Raw genomic sequence first — 23,758 nt, forward strand, 5'->3', positions numbered from 1 at the left:
ATGTAAAAGTATCACTGCATATAAGATGAATCAAAGGCCTGGTATTTCTCATCAACATTGTGGAAGATTCATCAGGTTGGATCGAATTGGTAGCGGAATAACAAGAATTAAGATACATTGAATTTACCTGCGATTAATCTAGCAGCCAGCTCGTGAGCAACTGTACCACCTATGCCCCCATAGTTCAATGAGCTGAAATAGAAGAAATCGGGGTATGTGTCACTTTCTTCTGCTAGACGACAGCATCATTTGAACGGATACACACACATATGTGCTCACAGTACACGTGAGCATATATATATTGTCACGTGGTCGTGACGTCAAAGAACACAGTAGCAATACTGTGGAACACAAAAGTAACTTTTATTGGGCGAACCTGTGCCCACAAAAGAGGCTACACTTATAGCACAACGATAGCGGCGAACACGGTCGGCGATCGTCGAAAATCTGATCAGCGGGTCAAGCGCGTCGGCTTTTATACAGAATCGTCGAATGTTCCAGACTAATCGTTGCGACCCGCGTGCCTTCCACAAAGTTCTGCACCATTCGCGTCAGGCGAATAAATCAGATAACACAAGGTGCGGCGACAACAGACTGCGGATAGAAGCATCGATAACTTTCCAGAAACTTCGGATACATGCAAGCGCGTCCCGCGCGGTGCGATAAGATTTGTTAGGCGGCGAAACGTGGTCGCCCGATAAATATAAGTACACGTGTCAATACCCCCCTCTTAAATAGCATCGTCCCGATGCTATAAATATAAGAGAGCGAAACACAAAAGGACACTTATTAAACATAAGTAACAAAACAACGAAAAGAAATCAAGTCCAAAGGTCAGTTATGCGAAGTCCCAAAGTTCGTCAACGCTGGTGATACGGCTTGAGTCGCACAACGTGGACAATTTCAGGTCGTGAGCGGCGCCGCTGTGACAGCGAAATGCCGTCTGGCACGACCTCATAGTCCAGTGCGCCAATACGTCGGATGATCTTGTACGGTCCGAAATAGCGACGCAAGAGCTTCTCGCTCAGTCCTCGTCGGCGTATAGGGGTCCAAACCCAAACACGGTCACCGGGCTGGTACTCGACAAAGCGTCGTCGGAGGTTGTAGTGTCGGCTGTCGGTCCTCTGCTGGTTCTTGATTCGCAGGCGGGCGAGCTGTCGGGCTTCTTCGGCGCGCTGGAGGTAGCTAGCGACGTCAACATTCTCTTCGTCAGTTACGTGCGGCAGCATGGCGTCAAGCGTCGTCGTCGGGTTCCTGCCGTAAACCAGCTTAAACGGCGTGATCTGCGTTGTTTCTTGCACCGCCGTGTTGTACGCAAAGGTTACGTACGGCAGGACCGCGTCCCACGTCTTGTGTTCGACGTCGACGTACATTGCTAGCATGTCAGCGAGGGTCTTGTTCAGGCGCTCCGTGAGACCATTCGTCTGCGGATGGTAGGCAGTTGTCCTCCTGTGGCTTGTCTGGCTGTACTGCAGAATGGCTTGGGTGAGCTCTGCTGTAAAAGCCGTTCCTCTGTCGGTGATGAGGACTTCTGGGGCACCATGTCGCAGCAGGATGTGCTCGACGAAAAATTTCGCCACTTCGGCTGCGCTGCCTTTTGGTAGAGCTTTAGTTTCAGCGAAGCGGGTGAGGTAGTCCGTCGCCACGACGATCCACTTATTCCCGGATGTTGACATCGGAAACGGCCCCAACAAATCCATCCCAATCTGCTGGAATGGTCGGCGAGGAGGTTCGATCGGCTGTAATAATCCTGCTGGCCTTGTCGGTGGTGTCTTGCGCCGTTGACAGTCTCGGCATGTCTTGACGTAACGGGCGACTTCGGCGGTCAGACGCGGCCAGTAATACCTTTCCTGTATCCTCGACAGCGTCCGGGAGAATCCAAGGTGCCCAGCGGTTGGATCGTCGTGTAGGGCGTGCAGTACTTCTGGACGCAGCGCTGACGGTACAACAAGAAGGTAGCTGGCGCGGACTGGTGAGAAGTTCTTCTTCACGAGCAGGTTGTTTTGTAGCGTGAACGAAGACAACCCACGCTTAAATGCCCTAGGGACAACGTCGGTGTTCCCTTCCAAGTACTCGACGAGGCCTTTTAGCTCCGGGTCTACTCGTTGCTGTTCGGCGAAGTCTTCCGCGCTTATTATTCCAAGGAAGGCGTCGTCATCCTCGTCGTCTTGCGGCGGGGGATCGATGGGGGCGCGTGACAGGCAGTCGGCGTCAGAGTGTTTTCTTCCGGACTTGTATATTACGGTGACGTCATATTCTTGCAATCTGAGGCTCCACCGCGCCAGCCGTCCTGAAGGGTCCTTTAAGTTAGCTAGCCAACACAACGCGTGATGGTCGCTGACGACTTTGAATGGCCTGCCATAGAGGTAAGGGCGGAATTTTGCTGTAGCCCAAATGATGGCGAGGCATTCCTTTTCAGTCGTAGAATAATTGCCTTCCGCTTTTGACAGCGACCGGCTAGCATAAGATATCACCCGTTCAAGTCCGTCTTTCCTCTGGACTAGGACGGCACCAAGGCCTAGGCTACTGGCGTCAGTGTGGATTTCAGTATCGGCGTCCTCGTCGAAGTGTGCAAGTACCGGCGGCGACTGCATGCGTCGTTTGAGTTCTTGAAATGCGTCGGCCTGCGGCGTTCCCCACTTGAACTCGACATCACATTTCGTTAGATGTGTTAGCGGCTCCGCGATGCGTGAAAAGTCCTTGACAAAGCGCCTATAGTAGGCACACATGCCAAGGAATCTGCGCACTGCCTTCTTGTCGATTGGCTGCGGGAACTTTGCGATGGCAGCTGTCTTCTGCGGGTCGGGGCGTACTCCAGATTTGCTGATGACGTGGCCTAGGAATAGAAGCTCATCGTAAGCGAAGCGACACTTTTCCGGCTTCAGAGTGAGCCCTGATGACTTGATGGCCTCTAATACTGTCGCAAGCCGCTTAAGGTGATCGTCGAAATTTCCGGCGAAGACGACGACGTCATCCAAGTAAACAAGACAGGTCTGCCACTTCAATCCTGCTAAAACCGTGTCCATCACTCGCTGGAACGTTGCAGGCGCCGAGCACAGTCCAAATGGCATAACCTTGAATTCATAGAGGCCGTCTGGCGTGATGAAGGCGGTCTTTTCGCGATCCCTTTCGTCGACTTCTATTTGCCAGTAGCCAGACTTGAGGTCCATCGATGAGAAGTATTTAGCATTGCAGAGCCGATCCAATGCGTCGTCTATCCGTGGGAGGGGGTATACGTCTTTCTTCGTGATTTTGTTCAGTCGACGATAATCGACGCAGAAACGTAGGGTTCCGTCCTTTTTCTTCACTAAAACAACTGGAGACGCCCACGGGCTTTTCGACGGCTGGATGATGTCGTCGCGCAGCATTTCGTCGACTTGTTGTCTTATAGCTTCGCGTTCTCGCGTCGAAACTCGGTAAGGGCTCTGGCGTAGTGGTCGAGCGCACTCTTCGGTTATTATGCGATGCTTTGCGACTGGTGTTTGTCGAATCCTCGATGACGTCGAAAAGCAGTCTTTGTATCGTCGAAGCAGACTTCTGAGCTGTTGCTGCTTAATCACGGGGAGACTTGGATTTATGTCGAAGTCTGGCTCGGGAACTACGGTCGTCGGGGTAGATGCAACAGAATCCGAGAGGACAAAGGCATCGCTGGTTTCCTGAATTTCCTCGATGTATGCGATCGTCGTGCCCTTGTTGATGTGCTTGAACTCCTGGCTGAAGTTTGTCAGCAACACTTTCGTGTTTCCTCCGTGCAGTCGAGCGATCCCTCTTGCGACGCAAATTTCACGGTCGAGCAGTAAACGTTGGTCGCCTTCGATGACGCCTTCTACGTCAGCGGGTGTTTGGGTGCCGACCAAAATAAAAATGCTGGAGCGAGGCGGGATGCTCACTTGATCTTCGAGCACACTCAAGGCGTGGTGACTACGACAGCTCTCCGGCGGTATCGCTTGATCTTCCGACAGCGTTATTGACTTCGACTTCAGGTCGATGATTGCGCCGTGTTGGTTCAGGAAGTCCATTCCGAGAATGACGTCTCGTGAACACTGTTGCAGGATAACGAAGGTGGCAGGGTAAGTCCGGTCATGAATGGTAATTCTTGCCGTGCAGATACCACTCGGCGTGATTAGGTGTCCTCCAGCGGTCCGAATTAACGGGCCTTCCCATGCAGTCTTAACTTTCTTCAATTGGGCTGCAATGGGTCCACTCATGACAGAGTAATCGGCTCCGGTGTCTACTAAGGCGGTGACTGCGTGGCCGTCGAGAAGCACGTCGAGGTCGGTGGTTCTTTGTCTTGCGTTGCAGTTACGCCTCGGCGTCGGATCACGGCTGCGTCGCGTTGACCTGTGGTTGGTACGTGGCGTCGTTAGGTGGTCTTTCGTCAGCGTGTTCTTTCCTGCCAGACTTCGTCGGGACGGCGGTGTGTCGTCGTTGTTATGTCGTCGAGATAGGCTTTTCGGCGTCTTCGTCGGCGGCGGAGGATCTTCGTCAGTTCGACGAACAGCAACCGCACCTCCATCGGTTGCTGCTTTTAGTTTTCCGGATATGGGCTGACGGACCGGCCCCGGGCTGGGCCAGTGTATGGTCGGCGCTGTGGCGACAGGTAGCGGCCTGGTGACGGCGAACGGGACGGTCGTCGAGGGCTCCACTGAGTGGCGGCGAGGTAGTCGGCGATGTCACGAGGGCGTTCACCTTCCCTCGGGCGCTGTGCGTTGACGGCGAAGCCTCGCAATCCCAGCTCGCGGTATGGGCATCGGCGGTAAACATGGCCGGCTTCGCCGCAGTGGTAGCAGAGCGGGCGGTGGTCAGGAGCGCGCCAAATGTCCGTCTTCCTCGCGTAGGTGCGCTGGGCGACGGGTGGTCGTGCTGGCGGCGGCGGCGGCGGACGACGGAATTGCGGCGTGACAGGGCCCTGGCGCGGTCGCGGAGGGGGACCTTGACGGCGTGCGACGGCGGCGTAGGTCATCGCTTGCGGCTCAGGCTGCGGCGATTCAGGGGCTACTCCAAGTTGTTGTTGGAGTTCCTCACGCACGGCGTCGGCAATCGTAGTCGCTTGAGGCTGTGACGATGGCAAGACCTTGCGCAGTTCTTCGCGCACAATGGCCCTGATGGTCTCGCGCAGATCGTCCGTGGCCAGTGATTGAATTCCGGCGTAGCTTGTTGGCTTGGTGCGGCGGTCGAATTGCCGGTTCCGCAATTCCAGTGTCTTCTCGATGCTCGTCGCCTCACGAAGAAACTCGTCGACGGTCTTCGGTGGGCTTCTTACCATTCCGGCGAAAAGTTCCTCCTTTACGCCTCGCATCAAGAAACGCACTTTTTTCTCTTCGGACATTTCCGGGTCGGCGTGCCGGAAAAGACGGGTCATCTCTTCTGTGAAGATGGCGATGGTCTCATTGGGTAGTTGGCCTCGTGTTTCCAGTAGAACTTCGGCCCTTTCTTTTCGGACAACGCTCGTGAACGTCCTCAGGAAGTTACTGCGGAATAGGTCCCATGTTGCTAGGGTGGACTCCCGGTTTTCGAACCAAGTCCTCGCGGCATCTTCCAAGGAGAAGTACACGTGTCGTAGCTTATCCTCAGAGGTCCAGTTATTGAAGGTCGAGATCCTTTCGAAGGTTTCGAGCCAGGTTTCAGGATCCTCTGACGTAGCTCCACGGAAGGTAGGGGGCTCCCTGGGTTGTTGAAGTACGATGGGTGACACTGGGGCAGCCATCGTGGTTGTCTTGGCCACAATCTTCTTGGGCTTCTCAGGTAGAAGTCCGTGCTCCGGGGGCAGCTGTTGTAGACGACGGCTTGCTCGCTGCTCCAGTACTACGTTGGTGCTCTCTTTGCGGTCCGGGCTTGGATCACGGCTTGTCGGGGGCGTCCGGTACATGGACGAAAAGCACCTCCACCAGATGTCACGTGGTCGTGACGTCAAAGAACACAGTAGCAATACTGTGGAACACAAAACTAACTTTTATTGGGCGAACCTGTGCCCACAAAAGAGGCTACACTTATAGCACAACGATAGCGGCGAACACGGTCGGCGATCGTCGAAAATCTGATCAGCGGGTCAAGCGCGTCGGCTTTTATACAGAATCGTCGAATGTTCCAGACTAATCGTTGCGACCCGCGTGCCTTCCACAAAGTTCTGCACCATTCGCGTCAGGCGAATAAATCAGATAACACAAGGTGCGGCGACAACAGACTGCGGATAGAAGCATCGATAACTTTCCAGAAACTTCGGATACATGCAAGCGCGTCCCGCGCGGTGCGATAAGATTTGTTAGGCGGCGAAACGTGGTCGCCCGATAAATATAAGTACACGTGTCAATATCATACGAACCCAACAATGACACAAAGGACGACACAGGGGAAATTACTTGTACCTAATTGTCGACTTAAGAGAATGATAATTTAAAGGAAATCAAAGTGGATGAAAAAACAACTTGCCGCGGGTAGGGAACGATCCCACGTCTTCGCATTACGCGTGCGGTGCTTTACCAATTGAGCTACCGCAGCGCCCTTTTCCCATCCGCTTTCTCGGCTATTTATGTGATACTACTAGAACTAACCCTATGAGTGCTAGCCAGCGCCTCCACTCACAAACCTTGGCGGCGGATGTAGAACATCCTTTCTGCCTCAGACGTCGCGGCTACGTGATCTTTTTTGGGCGAGGACAAGTGGTCAATAAACCCACACATGCTACTTGAAGGCATCAATGTTGCCGGATTTGAGACCGTCGTTATGGACTAAACTAGATAAAAAAGGGGATGACAAGTGCATATGCATATATATATATATATATATATATATATATATATATATATATATTTCAACGAAAGGTTCTGTAGGTCCGGTGCATAGGTAGTTGAAGAAACGAAGGAGCGCGCTTAGGAAAACTGCATTTTTAATGTTTTGAGGTCGCATATAAACTTTCGGAGACATCGTCCCAGTTGGAATAGACTTTCGTAATTGTTCTCCTTCGTTTCTTCAACTGCCTTCTGAAAGGGGGTTTATTGCACCTTGTTCGAGGGATCGCAAGTAGCTTTTGATCACGAGTCCTAGCCCTTCGCATCAGCAGCCTTAGCTCGGGCCTCGCGCAGCAGCGGTGGCAGTCCACACAGCGCCACATGCATATTACCCAATACAATTGCCCTCGCGGCGAAGAGGAGTCATCCTGGCGACCTAAGGGGATGAAACGATAAGGGAGTCATGGTATGGCTTCAGGCGCCTGACGTGAACAATCTCGTGGCCACGGCGGCGTCGGTCCGAAGGTGGCATTACCGGTTCGACTACATAATTCACAGGCGATGTACACGCGACGATCCGGTACGGACCCTGATCCTTCGGGGCAAGTTTTGTGCTAAAGCCTGGAGCTTGGAAGGGAAGCCAGAGGTGGGAGTCCATGGCGAAGGACTGTGGGGGCTGATTGTTGTCGTGGCGATCTTTGTGGATTCCTTGGGTATCTGGCGTGAATGAGCGAGCCAGTTGGTGGCACTCTTCAACATGGCGAGCAACTTACGAAAGAGGAGTGAATTCAGAAGCATCCGGATGGCACGGTAGTACAGTGTCTAGGGTAGTGCATAGTTCACGTTCATAAAGAAGAAAAAATGGTGGGAAGCCTGTGGCAGCCTGAGTGGCGGTATTATATGGTTACGTCAGAAAAAGGAGGCCATCGTCCTAATTGGAATGATCCGACGCAATATACATAGTGAGCATTACACCAAGAGTGTGGTTTCATTGTTCCGATAGACAGTTAGTCTGCGGGTGATACGCCGTAGTGGTGCGGTGAATAGTGTGGCATGCGGCGAGTAGCTATCAATAACTTCGGACAAGAAGACAGGGCCTCGGTCGCTGAGCAGTTCTCGCGCTGCGCCATGCCGTAACATGACATGACGTAAAATAAATGCGGCGACGTTGCAAGCAGCAGCCGAAGCAAGTGCAGTGGTTTTGGCATATTCGGTGAGGTGGCCTACTGCGACAATTATCCAACGATTTCTGTTAGCAGTGCATGGAAGAGGCCCATAAAATTCAATGCCAACCCCGTCAAAAAGACGTGCAGGACTAGGTAAAGGTCGCAGAGGGTCTGTGGTATGAGGAGATATCTTGCGTCGCTGACAGGCTGCCCATGACCAAATGTACTTGCAGACATAAGATACATGCCGCGCCAGCAGTACCGCGGGCCGAGCCACTCGTAGGTTTTCAGGATGCCAGCTTGAGCTTGTTGTGGGTCGGCGTGGAAGTACGTGCATATGTCGGAACGCAAATGACGAGAGATGACTAGAAGCAATTTGCGCTCGTGTAGCTGATAGTTTCGGCGGTACAATATGGCTTTCCGTAGCACTAAATGGGTGGCTTGGCGGGCGATGAAGGGCTAGAGGGCATATAGCCGTTGAAGAACTGTTAAGAATGTCAATGAGAGACACAATCCACGGATCTTTTCTCTGTTCAGACGGCATGTCAGTAACAGCAAACGTAGCAACTGGAAACTCCATGCATAAGGGTTGCGTTTCGTCGGATCGCATGGGCGATCGGCAAAGCGCATCTGCATAAGAATGTTGACGCCTGGAGTGATAGATGACGCGGATGTCAAATTCCTGGAGCCGAAGAGCCCAGCGTCCAAGACGCCCCGACGGGTCTTTCAGTGACGCAAGCCAGCAGAGCGCGTGGTGGTCTGTCACAACGTCGACTGGATAGCCATGCAAGTAAGGGCGAAATTTGTTTAAGGCCCTAACAATAGCCAAAAATTCCTTTTCTGTGACAGAATATTTGGTTTCTGCCTTCGGGAGGGAACAACTCAAATATGCATCCATATATTCCGGAAAGCCAGGCTTGCGTTGCGCAAGGACCGCTCCAAGACCAAGGCTGCTGTCGTCCGTATGAACTTCGGTCGGTGCACTCGGGTCTTAGTGGCGTGGAGCAGGCAGTAAGGTAAGCAGACGACGCAAAGGGGTGAAGGCGTGGTCGATGCCGGAGTCCAATAGCGAAGGTCACTAGGGCCAGCCAGGAGCTTCATCAGGGGAGCCATGATGCAGGCAAAATTGGGCAAAAAGCGTCGAAAAGAAGAGCAAAGACCGACAAATCTTCGGAGCTCTTTCACTGTAGTCGGCCACGAAAATTCTGCGAAAGCACGAAATTTGTCAGGGTCGGGAAGGTCGCTGTCTTTGGAAACGACATGACCAAGTATGGTCAGCTGGCTGGCTCCGAAGCGGCACTTTTTCAAGTTACGTTGAAGGCTGTCGGTGGCAAGGCAAGCAAGGATTTCGCGTAGACGAGAGAGGTGAGTAGTGAAATCGGGGAAGAAAACTACCACGTCGTCTAAATAACACTGAGGCCGCGCAGAATATTGTCAATCATCATTTCGAGTGTCGTGGGTGCATTGCAGAGGCCGAATGGCCTTACAGTAAACTCATACAGACCATCAGACGTAATGAAAGCTGTCTTAGACCAGTCGGATTCATCGACTGTAGCTTGCGAATAGCCTGATCGCCATTCCAAAGAAGAAAAGCATTCGGCACCGTGTAGACATTCCAGGGCGTCATCTATGCGCGGTAAAGGATAGACATGTTTTCGTGTAATCTTGTTGAGGTGACGATAGTCCACACAGAAACAAATCGAGCCATGTTCTTTCATAACGAGTACTACGAGAGACAACCAAAGACTGCAGGATGGCTTGAGAACACCACGTTCAGGCATGCCTTAAACTTGCTCGGTTATGGCAGGACGGTCAGTGCATGACACGCGGTGCGGACGCTGGAGTAATGGTGTGTGATGTCCCTTATCAATGTGGTGAGAGACGGTACTTTTGCGGCCAAATGATGCTTGGTTCCAGTCGAAAGAGGCGTGAAAATCATTTAAAAGAATACTTAGCTGCTCACGTTGTGTCCGCTCAAGGTTATCGGCAATAAAGCGACAAAAAATATCCGGTTATACTCGGTTAGATGGCACATGGGGTGTAAGTGCTTTTACGTTGGCAGTATCCACGTCGTCAGCAACAGGGGAATGCACAATAACGTCAGCTTCCAGAGTCTGGGTGGTACCAATAGTCTCGCCACAGTGCAAAGCCAAAGTGTACGAATTTCGGTTAGAAATCAGTATTTCTGAAGCACCATGGTGAACCGTGAGGAAGGCGAAGGGCAACAATATAGGCTGGCGGCGACTGAAGACGGCAGCGGGCGTAAACATGACCGTCGCTTCGGCAAGCGATGCGCATGAAACAGGGACAAATACAGCACTTTGAGGAGGAAGGTCAGTATCTGAAGCTACACAGATCCTGCTGACATCATGAAATTGAAAGTCGTAAGATGGCAAATCGCAGAGAACTGAACCTCAGCACGTGCACAGTCAATGACGGCATGATGACGCGACAGAATATGCCAACCGAGAACCCCATCTAGGGAGCAACAAGTTACCACAAAGAAATCAATCGAATCCAAGATGTCTCGAATCTGCACCCTGGCAGTGCACATAGCGACTGGCTGTACTTGTTGTGCGCTGGATGTTCGAAGCATTAGTACCTAAGGCATCATGGTCACTTTCCGTAATGCAGGACGAAGCTTCTCACTAAACACGGATACACCAGCATCTGTATTGACGAATGCAAGAGATTCGATGCCATCAACAGACACTTCAATAAGGTTAGCGGGGGAACAACGAGGATTTTGATTATCCGACGATGACGCAGTTCGTGCCTCAGGCACTGCGGAAATCAGTTTTCCGCCTCAGTAGTACTAGCGCTGGGCCTACGACGCATGAGTGAGAGTGAGCGCCGATAAGGGGAAAGCGAGCGATGAGGACCATAGAGCTGTGACTGCGTTGCTGGTATGTCTCATCAGCAGCGTAGACTTCCAGCGCCGGCCGTTGAGGCATGCGCAATGTTCGGAAGCCGGAGCTGGAGGTCGCGTGGTGCCCACGAACGCCGGCAAGCGCCGGCGGCAGAAGCACGCTACATGTCCCGGGGTACCGCAGGCGTAGCATATTGGGCGGTTGTCATCAGTGCGTCAAGGATTTGTACCCTGTGCACTGAAAAACGGAGCCGCCGGCTGGCGAGGCAGAGGCGGAGCAGACAACTTCGGCAGGCGAGCCGCCCGGACAATGGCATCAGCATACGTCAGAGGCACAGCCATGGGGTCCGGCTGACATGGAGGTGGAAGAGCTTCGGTCACTAGCTCATGAATTATCTGTCGAATCGCTGCAGCCGAATACTGAGAAGGCTTCTCCATGGTCGGCAAAATCGAGAGCTATCGCGCGACCTCCTTGCGCACAAATTCCTTTATTTGCGTCAGCAAAGTTGTGTGGTGGTCGCGAATAAGCTATGCTGCTAACGAATCTTCCGTAGGCGGTGGGCGCCGAGCTAAGATGCGTTGTTTCCGTAGCTCGTCAAAACTTTGGCACAAATTGATAACTTCGGCGACGGTACGCGGATCCTTCACTAACAACATTTGAATGGCGTCCTGATCAATGCCTTTCATAATGAGTTTTATCTTGTCCTATTCTGCCATTGACGAATTCACTCGTTTACACAGGCCAATGAGATCCTCAAAATAACTTGTGAAAGTTTCACCGTGACGTTGCGCACACCCCCGTCAGCGTTGTTATGCGCGAAGCTTGCGCACAGCGGGGCGCCCGAACACTTCTGCGAAACTTGTCTTCATTGCACTCCATGTTGTAAAATCGTGTTTGTGGTTTCGCAACCAGAGTTTCGCGACGCAGGTTAAGTAAAACAGCACGTTGTGCAACTTGGTGGCTTCGTCCCACTTGTTATGCTGGCTCGCCCACTCATATGATGACAACCAATCCTCCACATCATGATCATCGGTGCCGCTAAATATGTCAGGATCACGCTGGCGCAACACACGAGCAACGATGACCGCCGGAGGCTGTGGTGCATCTTCCTGGGTGGTTTCGTCTGGCATGGTCGCAGCAGTCGGTAGCGTCGGGCTTCGGAGTTCCAGTTTCCGAGGTTACCGAGCCCTTCCACCAAATGAAAGGGGGTTTATTGCAGCCCGTTCGAGGGATCGCCAGTAGCACTTGATCACGAGTCGTAGCCCTTCGCATCAGCAGCCGGAGCACGAGTCTCGCGCCGCAGCGGTGGGACTCCGCACAGCGACACATGAAAATTACCCAATAAATTATATATATAGCCTCCGGCGTCACCGTCTCTGCCCCAGCGGCCGTTCCTTCATGGACCGTCAGCACGCGGCAGCGCGATTGCACCATGCTTGCTCGCCTTCTAAGTGACAATGTTGACGACTGGCTGGACAATTATGACCGCGTGAGTGAGTCTAGCCGGTGGGATGACATGCACAAGCTTCGTAACGTCGCACTCTACCTCACTGACATTGCCAGGACTTGGTTATTTAACCACGAGAACACCTTGGCCCGACTGGGTGGCGTTTAAACACCAGCTTCGACCGATTTTTGGCGGCGCCCCCAACGTCTGCTCTGAGGTCGCGAAGAAAAAGCTTAATTCACGCACGCAACTTCCCGGGGAAACATACACCTCTTATGCCGAAGACGTCCTCGCCCTTCGCCGCCGTGTCGATGCCACCATGTAGGAATCTCATCGTGTTCGTCATATCCTAAAGGGCATTGCCCACGTCGCGTTTAACGCACTGGCGATCAAGAATCCGAATACCGTTAACGATGTGATCGCGACTTGCCAACACCTGGACGCACTGCAGGCTATCCGTTTACAACCTGTAGCCTGTGACACGCCTGCTTCATCGGATGCGGACCTGCGTATGGTGATTTGCACTCTCATACGCGAAGAGCTCCAACCGTGTGGCCTTCTCAGTATTCCCGTTCGCTAGCCTCAACCTTCTGTTCCTGGCCTGCGCGATAACTTCAAAAAGGAGCTGTCTTCCATGACCTGCGCTGCGAGCTGTGCCCCTCCTTCGCCGTCGACCTCATATGCTCAGCTTGCGGCTATGCAACCAGCGTTCGTTCAGACTGCTCCTCCTGCTCCTGCTACTGCTCCAAACGATCTGGTGACTCTAGCACCCGATCCGCCTGCTACAGCATTTTACACCACGCTCCTCCACCACTTGCGACACAGCTGTTTAACCTCGACGGTTTATTTTGCAGGCCGCACGCAGAAGACGATGACGCTGGCCACAATGATGAATATATATAGGTGAACAAGATGAAGGACTAATATAATGCGGACGATATATATATATGTATATATATATATATATATATATATATATATATATATATATACATACACACGCACCATTTTGTAGCCCTTCGACATGTGTTGCTCTAACATAAGCTCTAAACGTATTTATAAGAACTGTCACGCTTTTTGCACATTTCTCGCCACTGGCGTTTAGGCAAACCTCAGAGATTGCTTTTGTCCTGGTCACATCTGTCATTGACATGTAGCATTCTGTGCTTGCGAGAGCGCCTGTTACTATTTTGAAAGCGTGTGAATGGTGTAGGGCCTAAACATGAGCGTTGCAGGAAATTCTATGTTGGATATAAATTAAAAAGAAATAAAGTTAGCAGAACATTTTGCTATATAGCCTTTATATATATCAATAACATTATAAACGAATAAATTTCATCTGATTTCGACATGCTGATTGAATTTTTACATTTTTTTCGCTTTCATGTGACTTTCTAAGTTTCTTTGATGTCCAAGTACGCTGGGCTCAACAAAGATCCAACAATATATTTTCGCGCATGAACAGTTTGAAGCATGATTGAATATTTAAAGCTACCCCTAAAAATGCATAGTCTAGCACCTTGTGTATACAATGACTATCTCGCCGTAGAACTGTCTCAAAAAAAGGCGAATAAATTGCAGGAATGCATCATTACTCATAAGGAAAGCATACCATTGGATGAAAGCAAAAGTACAGGAGCAAAGATCACTTCTTGGCCTCTAGTGAACGCTGTCCCACTCATCTTAGTCCTTCATAGCTCATCAACATCTTTTCAACCACAATAGAAAATTTGAGTGGGTCCTTACAAACTGCGCCTAATCTCCTCCGAGTAAGTTAGTAATTTCACCGGGTAAGTAAGCAAGTCAATTTTGATTTGATTGGCGCAGCAGCCACTAGATGGCAGATACCACGCCTATTTTATTTCACAGTTTGCACTCATTTTATTAACCGGGTTTTCTACTTCCACATGTTTGCACCACAACATATTCGTTATCATTCTATTCAGGCTGTGACAAGTTAAAGAAAAAGCTTAATGGTGGCGCTGAATACAAGGAGCGCCTCAACACCAGCATTCTCTGTGTATCCCACGTAAACCAGAGCCCACTTATAAAGTTATCAAGAACTTTATCCTAGCTCAGTATGTTCGCCGATCTTACCGGCGAATGTTCCCTCACTAAAATTATTTGAAAATGGAGATTTTCAACTGGTGCCATTGTATCCTTTTTTTCAGGGTCATTGCATGGTGCAGACAGGCCTACAAGCTTTTGGGAAGATGTTCGTATGGGCATATTTTAGAAACTTGATTACATTTTTCTCGAAATAAAGTGGTATTTTATTCCAATGAATAAAGCCTCATTCATGTCCGGTTGGTGTCCCTGATGCGCTTAGGCGCCTTGGCACCAATGCTTAATGCGAAGACACCTGCGGTGTCTTAGGACAGTTGGCGTGTTCGCGGTGCTCTTTGGATGGCTTCATGAACTGTGACGCTTAATTAATCTATTACAATTTATGTCTTTACTCAATTATTTTGTTAGAGGGACACATCTGGTCACACATTAAACTAGTTCCGAAGCAGCTGTAGTTGATATTGCTTGTTTGACCCTCCTGTATTCATACACACGAAGATACGTCTTTCAAAGAGCCCAAATGGTGTACAACCGTTTTTTGTTGTCTTGAAAACACATCGTGTTACAACATGCTCTCTATTCCATAGGTTATTTGCCCAACTATTGATGGTTCTGAAAGGTTTTCATCTGAGAACTCCAACAGTCAGCGCTTTTCAATGTAGTAGCCGGCAGTTATTCTACCCAGATGCTAAAAACTAGGCCTTGGGCGATTATTGAAGAATTCTTCCGAGAAGCATAAAGAAAACTCTTAATAAGTAATGGCTCTATGACTAGGCTTGGCTTGAGGATATTATAAAACATACTACTGTTTTGCGTTTCTTTACATCGTTTCCCTGTAGGGAACGACAACCACTAAAAAAAGACTCATTTTTGAACTAACCCTTGGTTACTTCATAAGCGTCTGCTAATGATTGCTACAGGAACGGTGAAAGTACACAGAGATAGGTTGGCCATTCCGCGGATCACTGTTTAAGGGCAAGAAACTAGCCAGGAATGGATTGCAATGAGCCTGACACTGATTTTACCAAACAAAGTGACTTCCCTAAGTTCCAGGCTTCTTCATCTTCTATTGGTTGATGCCGATCTCCGGCCTGCATGGTTGGCGCCCCTATTCCAGGGCACCACTGAGCGTGGCTGCTCGTCGGGCATGATCCACCAGCCTCCGTTGGAGGCTGGGGTCGCCGCTGGAGAGCACGCTCTCCCACTGCTCCGCACTCGGATTTTCTATTTTGTGGAATGCCTTATTCGTATTGCACTCCCACGTGATGTGATAAAGTGTGGGTATTGCGCCACACCACGGGCATGTGTCCCTGTATTGACCTGGGAACATTTTGTATAGTTTATGTAAATTTGGGAAAGTTCCTGTCTGCAGCTTTCGCCAGCAAACTGCCTGTTCTTGAGTGAGTGTATTGTGAGGCGGGGGATATCTGATCCTCGTCCCTCTATGATAATTTAGTATGTCAGAGTACGTTGGGATCACTGTCATGAATTCCTCAGGATCTCTGTTTAGGTTCGCTCGGTTTGTATGCTCGCGAGCGATCCTATCTACCCTTTGGTTGCCCTCAATCTCAGTGTGCCCCGGTACCCAAAAGATGGTGTCTCTAATGCGTTCATTCTGTTGGCCAGCGCGGAGGAAGATTTGGAGCGCTTTTAGACCGATTCTGCCGTTAATGTAGTTTCGGCATGCTTCCTTGGCATCAACTAATAGAAGATGAAGACATCCGGCCCGACCGCTGAATTACTCTTTCTAGGGCAATAAAATTTACTTCCTCCTCCTCCAGGCTTCTTTAATACTATGTGCTATTTTGGTGTGTGGGTGTGTATGCGTCCGTGCATTCGTGTGCGTGTTTGCGTTTACCTTTCCTTTTGCGAAGATATATACATACCAATCTTCCCGAAAATGCTTTCCTTGCCAAGGTTCATTGAAATGTTTTTTTTTATTTTATCTATTTCTGTTTCTTACGTCATGCATACTCTTTTACACATTAGAGTTAGCAGTATTTGAGCTAAATAAATCAATCATTGTAAAGAAGTTTTTGACCCAAATTCGGAGCGGTTAGCGTGACGGTAAGGTCAGTACACTGAGTCCGAGCACGAGCGGCGATGCCGTGCCTAGTGCTGGGGATCATCATTTTACAGCATTCCTTCCCTTCACTACATTTAATACAGAGAACGTAAAAGGAGCCGTCCTCACGACGTCATAGCTCGATTCTGTGAGTGGATCAAAATGCGTCTTGAGTCGCTGCGCATGAGCACCATCTCTTACCCGGCGGCGCAGGTCCGAAGACGGTGCGACGGGTTCAGTGACGTTGTTCACGGGATAATTGCGCTCGACGATGATTTAGGAACTTTCGTACTCGGGGAGTAGTTTTGAAAAGAGACCAGAGGCCCTTTAACGTAAAACGACGCGAATATTTAGTAAAGCAATGAACAGGGCTAGTTGGTGGACATTAATGATTATATTGTGCTTAGTGTTGCATTAACGAACGTAAAGGACAGGACGCGGACGTACGTAGCGCGAACTACCTACCATATCATGTCATATACTTTTATATCTCCCCTCCCCCTCCCCTCACTCCGCGCTACATCTCCTTGTATATAAACTCGTTCTTTAGCAGTATTAAACGGATGGTAGTTTGCGCTACGTACGTCCACATCCTGTCCCTTACATTCGTCAGTGTAACACAAAGCGCAATATTATCATGGATGTATTCCAATATGTTTTCATTACAACCTCCTGACGTCAGACTTACGTAATGGACGACGCAAGCATCGGGCGTTCAGCGTTCTCTGAACAACGCAATCAAAAGTCTCCTCATTTATACGAGGTCACTTTTCTTTGCTTTCAAAATGAATAACATTGCCTATATTGAGCGGTCTTTCTTATCTAATTGACGGACAAAAGGCGAGGAGCAGCTCAAGTAGAGGAGGTTTCGATGGGGCCGAGCCAGCAGGCCCATCGAAAATAGATAACCGGATGAAGATGGTGCCGGCGTCAGCGATTGGTGTGCTTCCCCTCACTTCGCTTACGGTGGCTGGCCGAAAATTGCGGCGCCGTGCAACGGAATGTGGAGAATGCCGCTAAAACGGATCCTCGGCAAAGAGGAGTTGGCAAAGCGATGTCGTAAACGTGCCGAAATGGCTCGATACGTTATACGGCAGTGCAAAAAGGTTTATTATAAGTAAGTAAACCAATGTTCCGCGGCAGGTGCGAGTAGGCAGTGCGTGAGAGATCATCAGGCAGCCATCTTCTATTCCTTTCGGAACGGGGCAGTCTCCGGCTATTCAGAAAAAAGTCAGTTTTGTTCGGCATATTATTGCATCTTTAAGGCGTACAAGTTACTTTGACGCGGTCAGTTTTTACGGTTTTCTGAGGTCGCGTGACAGACAGGCGAAATGGACGCCACCCGAAAGCTTTTGACAAATAGCTGAGGGTTAGTGGCGAAAAGGCGTCGAATCAGTAATAATTAATTTTCTTTTGTTCGGTTTAATCACGCATAATCAGCGTCTGCACGTCCTATCAAGTGAGGAGATATCGCGGTTTTCGTGACGTTGCGTGACAGACAAGCGAAGTGAGAGTTACCCGAAATGTTTTTCACCAATTGGCTGATTGCCGAATTGTAATAAAAACGTTTGGAATAGTTTTACTTATGTTATAGCGCCCCAGGTTCATGGCGCCCATTGTGTGTGAAGGGAAGCGGCCGTACACTAGGGCAAACGGCAGAACAAAAGTGGTGCTCTTAGTAGTGCTGTTTTATGCGTAGGTTGAAAAGGGCACTATGGGGGGGGGGGGGGGGGGGATGTCTGCCTTTATGTGGTAGGAAGCGAGATGGATCGCAACCACTTCGCCTAAAGTATGGTTGAAGCCTTGAGTAATCCCCTTTATTTGTGGGTGCTACGCAGAAGTTGTCCGATGAACAACGAGGCACTGATCGACGTTGGCCTAAAAAGTTGCAACACGAAGATGCGTCCGCGAGCTCAGAGCAGCATCTGGGGTGAACAGTGGCGCAGGGAAAAACGACATAGGAAAAGGGTGGCAACGTCGCCCTCTGCAGCTGCCAGGGGAGCATCGGTTTCGGCGTACCGCGTGAAGTGGTCAACTGCAACGACGGCCCAGCGTTTGGCAGCGCATGGCAGTTGAAGCAACCCATGCAAGTAGGTACCGACACGACCAATTAGTCAGGCAGGGAAATATAGAAGCTCCAGACAACGTGGCATCGTGATTACCGATGTTGACAACCGGGGCATGGACGGACATACCTTTGAACGTAGCTGTACATCCCTCGACAGTATTAGCGCTCTCGGATACGTTGGTAAGGTTGGAATAGGCCTGAGTGCATATACTGTAGATCAACGTGTAAGGATGCACAAAAAATTAAGAGGTTTCACGTGCCAAAATCACTCTCTGATTATGAGGCACGCCGTATTGGGGTACTCCGGAAATTGAGACCACCTGGGGTTCTTTAACGAGCACCTAAATCTTTGTATACGGGCGTCTTCGCATTTGGCCCACATCGAAATGCGGCAGCCGTGACCAGAATTCGATGCCGTGACGTCGTGCTTAGCAGCCCAACACCATAGCTACTAGGCAACCACGGCAGATCAAGGATGCGCAGATTCCAGCACGTGGATTTCGAGGTATTACCCGTAACCACTGACCCACTGCGTCGGTCGCACTGGTTCTTTTTCGATAGCGACATAGTCAGCCTAACGACGCAATGGGCGAGTGGTTTGTAATGTAGCCGTGTAAGAGAGAAAATATATTAGAGAGGCTAATTAACAGCTCTTGCGGAACTCGGACGCGATTATGTCACGTCAATTGGAGCAATCGCGGACTCAGACGCTGAGGAATAAGAAATTTCGTCGAGCAAGTTCCTCGTAACTTTGGCAGAAAATAATTTCTGTTATTGTGCGCAGATTCGTTGCAAGCAGCATACTAGAAATGTTGTCCTGTAATCATTTCAGGATATTACTGACTCTTCCACCATTTTTAAAGAGGTTTATTGACGCGGGAGGCAACGTTAACGCCACATAGCCTAGAGGATCAGCGAAGTCTGGTGGACCGGGCGCGGGCCGCGGCATTAGCCAACTTCTTTCTGGTCTAAGAGTGCCACCCCCTTCGGGCGAAGGAAGAACTTTCTCTCTGTTTCATACAATAAACGTTCACTCCTTTTCCTCCTCCTCCTCTGTAAAATTCCAACATGGTGTGACTTTCCTATATAACTTCAGGATGTCCACGATTTAGCTCATCATGTTCGCCCTGTCACTGTGCTCCTTCCCATAAACGCTGCTCTGCGCAAAGTTTGAGAACAGCAGGGTTGCAAAACGCTTCTGCGAAAGAGGACTAAAACCGGGCACACCCAGGTTATAAAAATCATGTTGTTCATTCAGTTTTTTGCCATCGTTCGCTGCGTTGTGCGCGCTTACCCTATGGTACGACAAGAGCTAGTACTCCCTATCGGGACCATGCGCGCCATCCATTCCTTTGGCGGAGCACAACACAACACACGGCCGATGGAGAAGGAAGCACCTGCTAGGTTAACTCGTCAGATATGATTGACAGTAGTATGCGGGATTGAAGTCCCAGGTTGGATGTTTTCGAGGTAGCGTGCACCTTCCACCATATGTCAAGATGTTTACTGACAGGATATTCAGAGTACCTAACGTGACGGTGAGGTCATATCTCGAAGTCCTACAAGGACCGAGGAGGCCTTGCCTAGCGCTGCTGCTGATAATTGGCCAGCCTTCTTATTTGCTACAAAATAAATAAATAAAACTACATGGCTTTGAAATGTGCCCTAGATTAAATTTTGGTGTATCTGGACGAAAGACACGCTGCGGATTTCGGCGACAAACGCAGTCTGTAACCGCCAGCCTTGGCGACGGAGAAAAGCAATCCATACACAGCTGCCACTAATCGCACAATCTAAACCTTCAGATACCAGAATGGCCTCAAGCGACAGCAGCTGCGACCAAACTAGTTATCTTACTAGTTCCTTGCAGCACTGTGGAAGCCGCAAGTCTCCTTACCCAATAGGAACGCCAAATGCCGAACTCGATGGGAGTTGAAAACGTCTCGTCGGCTTATCTCATGTCGATACATGCTCATTCGTTGGTGGATTAACACAGGAAATGTTTCGGCATTCTTACCATAAGCAGCGTTTCCATGAATGCTACAACGAGGCTTCGCTTCATCTGTACGCTCGCTCAGCAGTTCTTGCATATCCTTTGTCAGTAGAAATGCAAACACACTTAAAAATTTTCACCCCCGTAAAATGTCACTTCCCGCAAAGGGGAAGTCACCATTTACGTCCTTCTCTAGTACGCAAGAAAAAAAAATTTCACCATGAACAAACTAGCCTATTCCAAGGTCCATCTGCACCACGACATTTGATCTTGCTTTGACGTTGGTGAAGTCACAGTGTTCACCTGACAATGTAATAACATGCACTTCAGCCGGCGAGATTGGTGGGAAAAGATCAAGTAGATTTGACAGCACATAAACTTTCCTGACGTAAAGATCAAATCGTGTGGTTTGAAAGATGACAAGGAGAACTTTCTAAACGAGTCAAGGATTTAGGAGGGAATAAATTCTGAAATAAGGGTTATTAAGCGTCAACTTCCTGGCAAAATAATGAAACGCTATCAGCAGTGTTCTGCTTTGAAGTTAGTTGTATTTAGCAGTGCTAAACGTGTACAGAAAATTCAGTTTTACAAGCTTGCGAAAAAAATCAGTGCCCTTCCACTCTGTGAAGAAGGATGACCAGCGAAGCTGTGTATATGAACCCCCTAATGGCGAACTGCATCTCCACCGCGGGTCAGCCCAGTATTGCACTAACTTCGGTATCGGCCCACGTATGGGGAGTGCTTAACGCCTACCTCACCTCCGCGTGGGTCGGCGCGGCATGGCACTATCTTCGGGATCGGCCAACGTTTGGGGAGTGCTTAATGACTGCTTCACCGCCGCGGATCCGGCCGGTATTGCACTATCTTCGCGATTGGCCCACGTATGGAGAGTGCTTAGTACCTGCTTCAGCTTCCCCGCGGGAGGGGCCGGTATTGCACCCTCTTCGGGATCGGCCCACGTATGGAGAGTGCTTAACGCCTATTTCACCTCCGCCGCGGTCTTCCCGGCATGGCATTATCTTCGGTTTCGGCCCCCGTATTGGAAGTGCCCAACGCCTGCTTCACCTCCGGTGCAGGTCGGCGCAGCATTGCACTATCTTCGGGATCGGCCCACATGCTTGACACCTGCTTCACCTCCATCGCCGGTCGGCCCGGCATGGCACTATCTTCGGGATCGGGCCACGTATGGGAAATGCCCAATGCCTGTTTCACCTCCGCCGCAGGTCGGCCCGGCATTGCACTATCTTCGGGATCGATCCAGGTATGGGGAGTGCTTAACGCCTACTTCACCTGGGTCGTGGGCCGGCCCAGCATGGCACTATCTTCGGGATCGGCCCACATATGTGGAGTGCTTAACGCCTACTGTACATCCGTCGCGGGTCGGCCCGGCAAGGCACAATCTTCAGGATCGGCCCACGTATGGGGAGTGCTTAACGCCTACTTCACCTCCGCTGCTGGTTGGACCGGCATTGCAAATCTCCGGGATCGGCCCAAGCATGGAGAATTTTTTGCTTACGACACGATAATTTTCTTCGAGGGTAGGGGTACACAGCATCGCTGTAAAACTGTGTTCCATATTTTAACTTTTATTCACATCTGAAGCGTATACTAGCTTTAAGACAGGAAGACGTGCAATCCATCTCCATCTGTGCAATGTTATTATTACTTCGCAATAGTGGTCCAGAGACAGCGTATATTGTACTTTGGTTGTCATGGTGCGCATAACGATAACTGTTGAAGTATTGGCTGCCAGCGGCGAAATTTTTACGTTGCCCAGACACCTTTACCAAATAAATAATGGCAGCAATAGTCTACTGATAAACCTGTTTGGCTATGTTCAAAAGAACTGCTCCACTTCCATTTTACTAATGTATATAGGACATACGAACACAGATAAACACCCAGGAACATCACAATTTTTCAAATTCTTACCGTGGAAGACCTTGCTGATAAAATGGAGATGCGAAAAGTGCGTAGGGAATTTCTGAAAACAGCCAATACATAAAATGGGCTGTTGAAGTTGTAAGACCGTCTAAATAAATTAAATACAAACAGATAATTAATAGCAACAACTCCTACGAGCGTTTCCTTGAATCTCAATGTAAACAAAACAGTCTGGTGGGCTAGTTGGTATTGCGTGTTAATGGTTTTTAGGACTAAGAAACGCATGACACAAGAGAAGGCAGACAGGACACAGTGCTGTGTTATGTCTGCCCTCTCTCGTGTCATGCGTTTGTTTGCGCTAAACACTATCAACATTCAATTTTAAGTCGCAGCAAGCTAGATTAAAGAGAGAGAGATGCAAATGAGAGGAAGGCAGGGAGGTTAACCAGACTTAAAACGTCCGGTTTGCTATCCTGCACTATGGGAAGGGAAAGGGGAAGTAAAGACGGAAAGAAGAGCGTGACAAAAATGAAAGCGTGAGAAAAAAAAATATGAAAAGGGACGAAATGGGGTCATTATAGTCTTTCTAATAGGCCACTGTCACGTAGAAAAGTCAACAGAGCCTTGACCGACTTTTGCTGAGCTAGATTAAAAGCATAGTGTAGGGTTTAGTTTATCTTTAGGCACCCAAATCACAGTGCATTGTTAGTGAAGGTGAACCTAGAAATGTCAGAACCTATTTTAGTTGTTTTAGACGTGTTCATGAATCTATGAATCTGCTCACTTGCTTTAATTCACTCTCATTGAAACCAACCTCTGCTCCAAACACAAATGATCATTCACAGATAGATTTTATTTAGGATTACTCCACTTTGTATGCGTGATTCTCCAAAGTATTTCTGGTTGCTAGGTACAAGAAGGTTTGCGACTACATACTACCAGGTAACTCTTTGTGAATTTGTTAGTGGTCAGCACTCGCTCGGTACATTAGAGCAGGTTTGCTGTCGGTATATACTGCACTCAATTGCGTGGTATTTTCTGTCGATTATATCTTGGTTCCATTCAAGGGACGTTAGCCAACTTGAATTTTGCTGCCTTCTCAGATATAGTTAAGTGCGAAGTTTGATTAAATAGTGTGTTCATCTGTTGTATGCTGCTCTTTCTGCGCAAAGAGCCTCTAGAACAAGAAATGTAGCCTGCCAGCGCGTGTAAATATGGCAATATACTCGAACTTTCTGGAAACATTGCCAAGCCGAAAAGAATTAAAAAGCAACAGCAATCATTTCTAGTAACGCTATGTAAATGTATTCGGGAATCTCACCTAATGTGTGAAGAATCTATACTCACCAGCCCAAATTTAATACGACTGTTAGAACATATTGTTGCATTTAGGCACTCGAGAATATTTCGGAGTAGGTGGTGTCGTAACCTTTAGGGTTGCATGTTGGCGATATGTTTGGCATAGGTTTC

The 23,758-nt window shown here is 49.4% G+C and overlaps 1 long non-coding RNA gene across 1 annotated transcript in view; it reads right to left on the minus strand.

The window, feature by feature from the left end:
* Nucleotides 1-127: 127 nt before the first annotated feature.
* Nucleotides 128-23,758, minus strand: part of LOC140214399 (uncharacterized) — a 31,587-nt gene continuing 7,956 nt past the window's right edge. Inside the window, exons 4-5 of the long non-coding RNA XR_011891341.1 lie at nt 22,337-22,388; nt 128-192 (exon numbers count right to left, since the gene is read on the minus strand). This is a non-coding gene — a long non-coding RNA (uncharacterized lncRNA). The remainder of the gene's footprint in view (nt 193-22,336; nt 22,389-23,758) is intronic.

This window comes from Dermacentor andersoni, unplaced genomic scaffold (assembly GCF_023375885.2).
Source record: "Dermacentor andersoni unplaced genomic scaffold, qqDerAnde1_hic_scaffold ctg00000041.1, whole genome shotgun sequence".
Lineage (NCBI taxonomy): Eukaryota > Metazoa > Arthropoda > Arachnida > Ixodida > Ixodidae > Dermacentor > Dermacentor andersoni.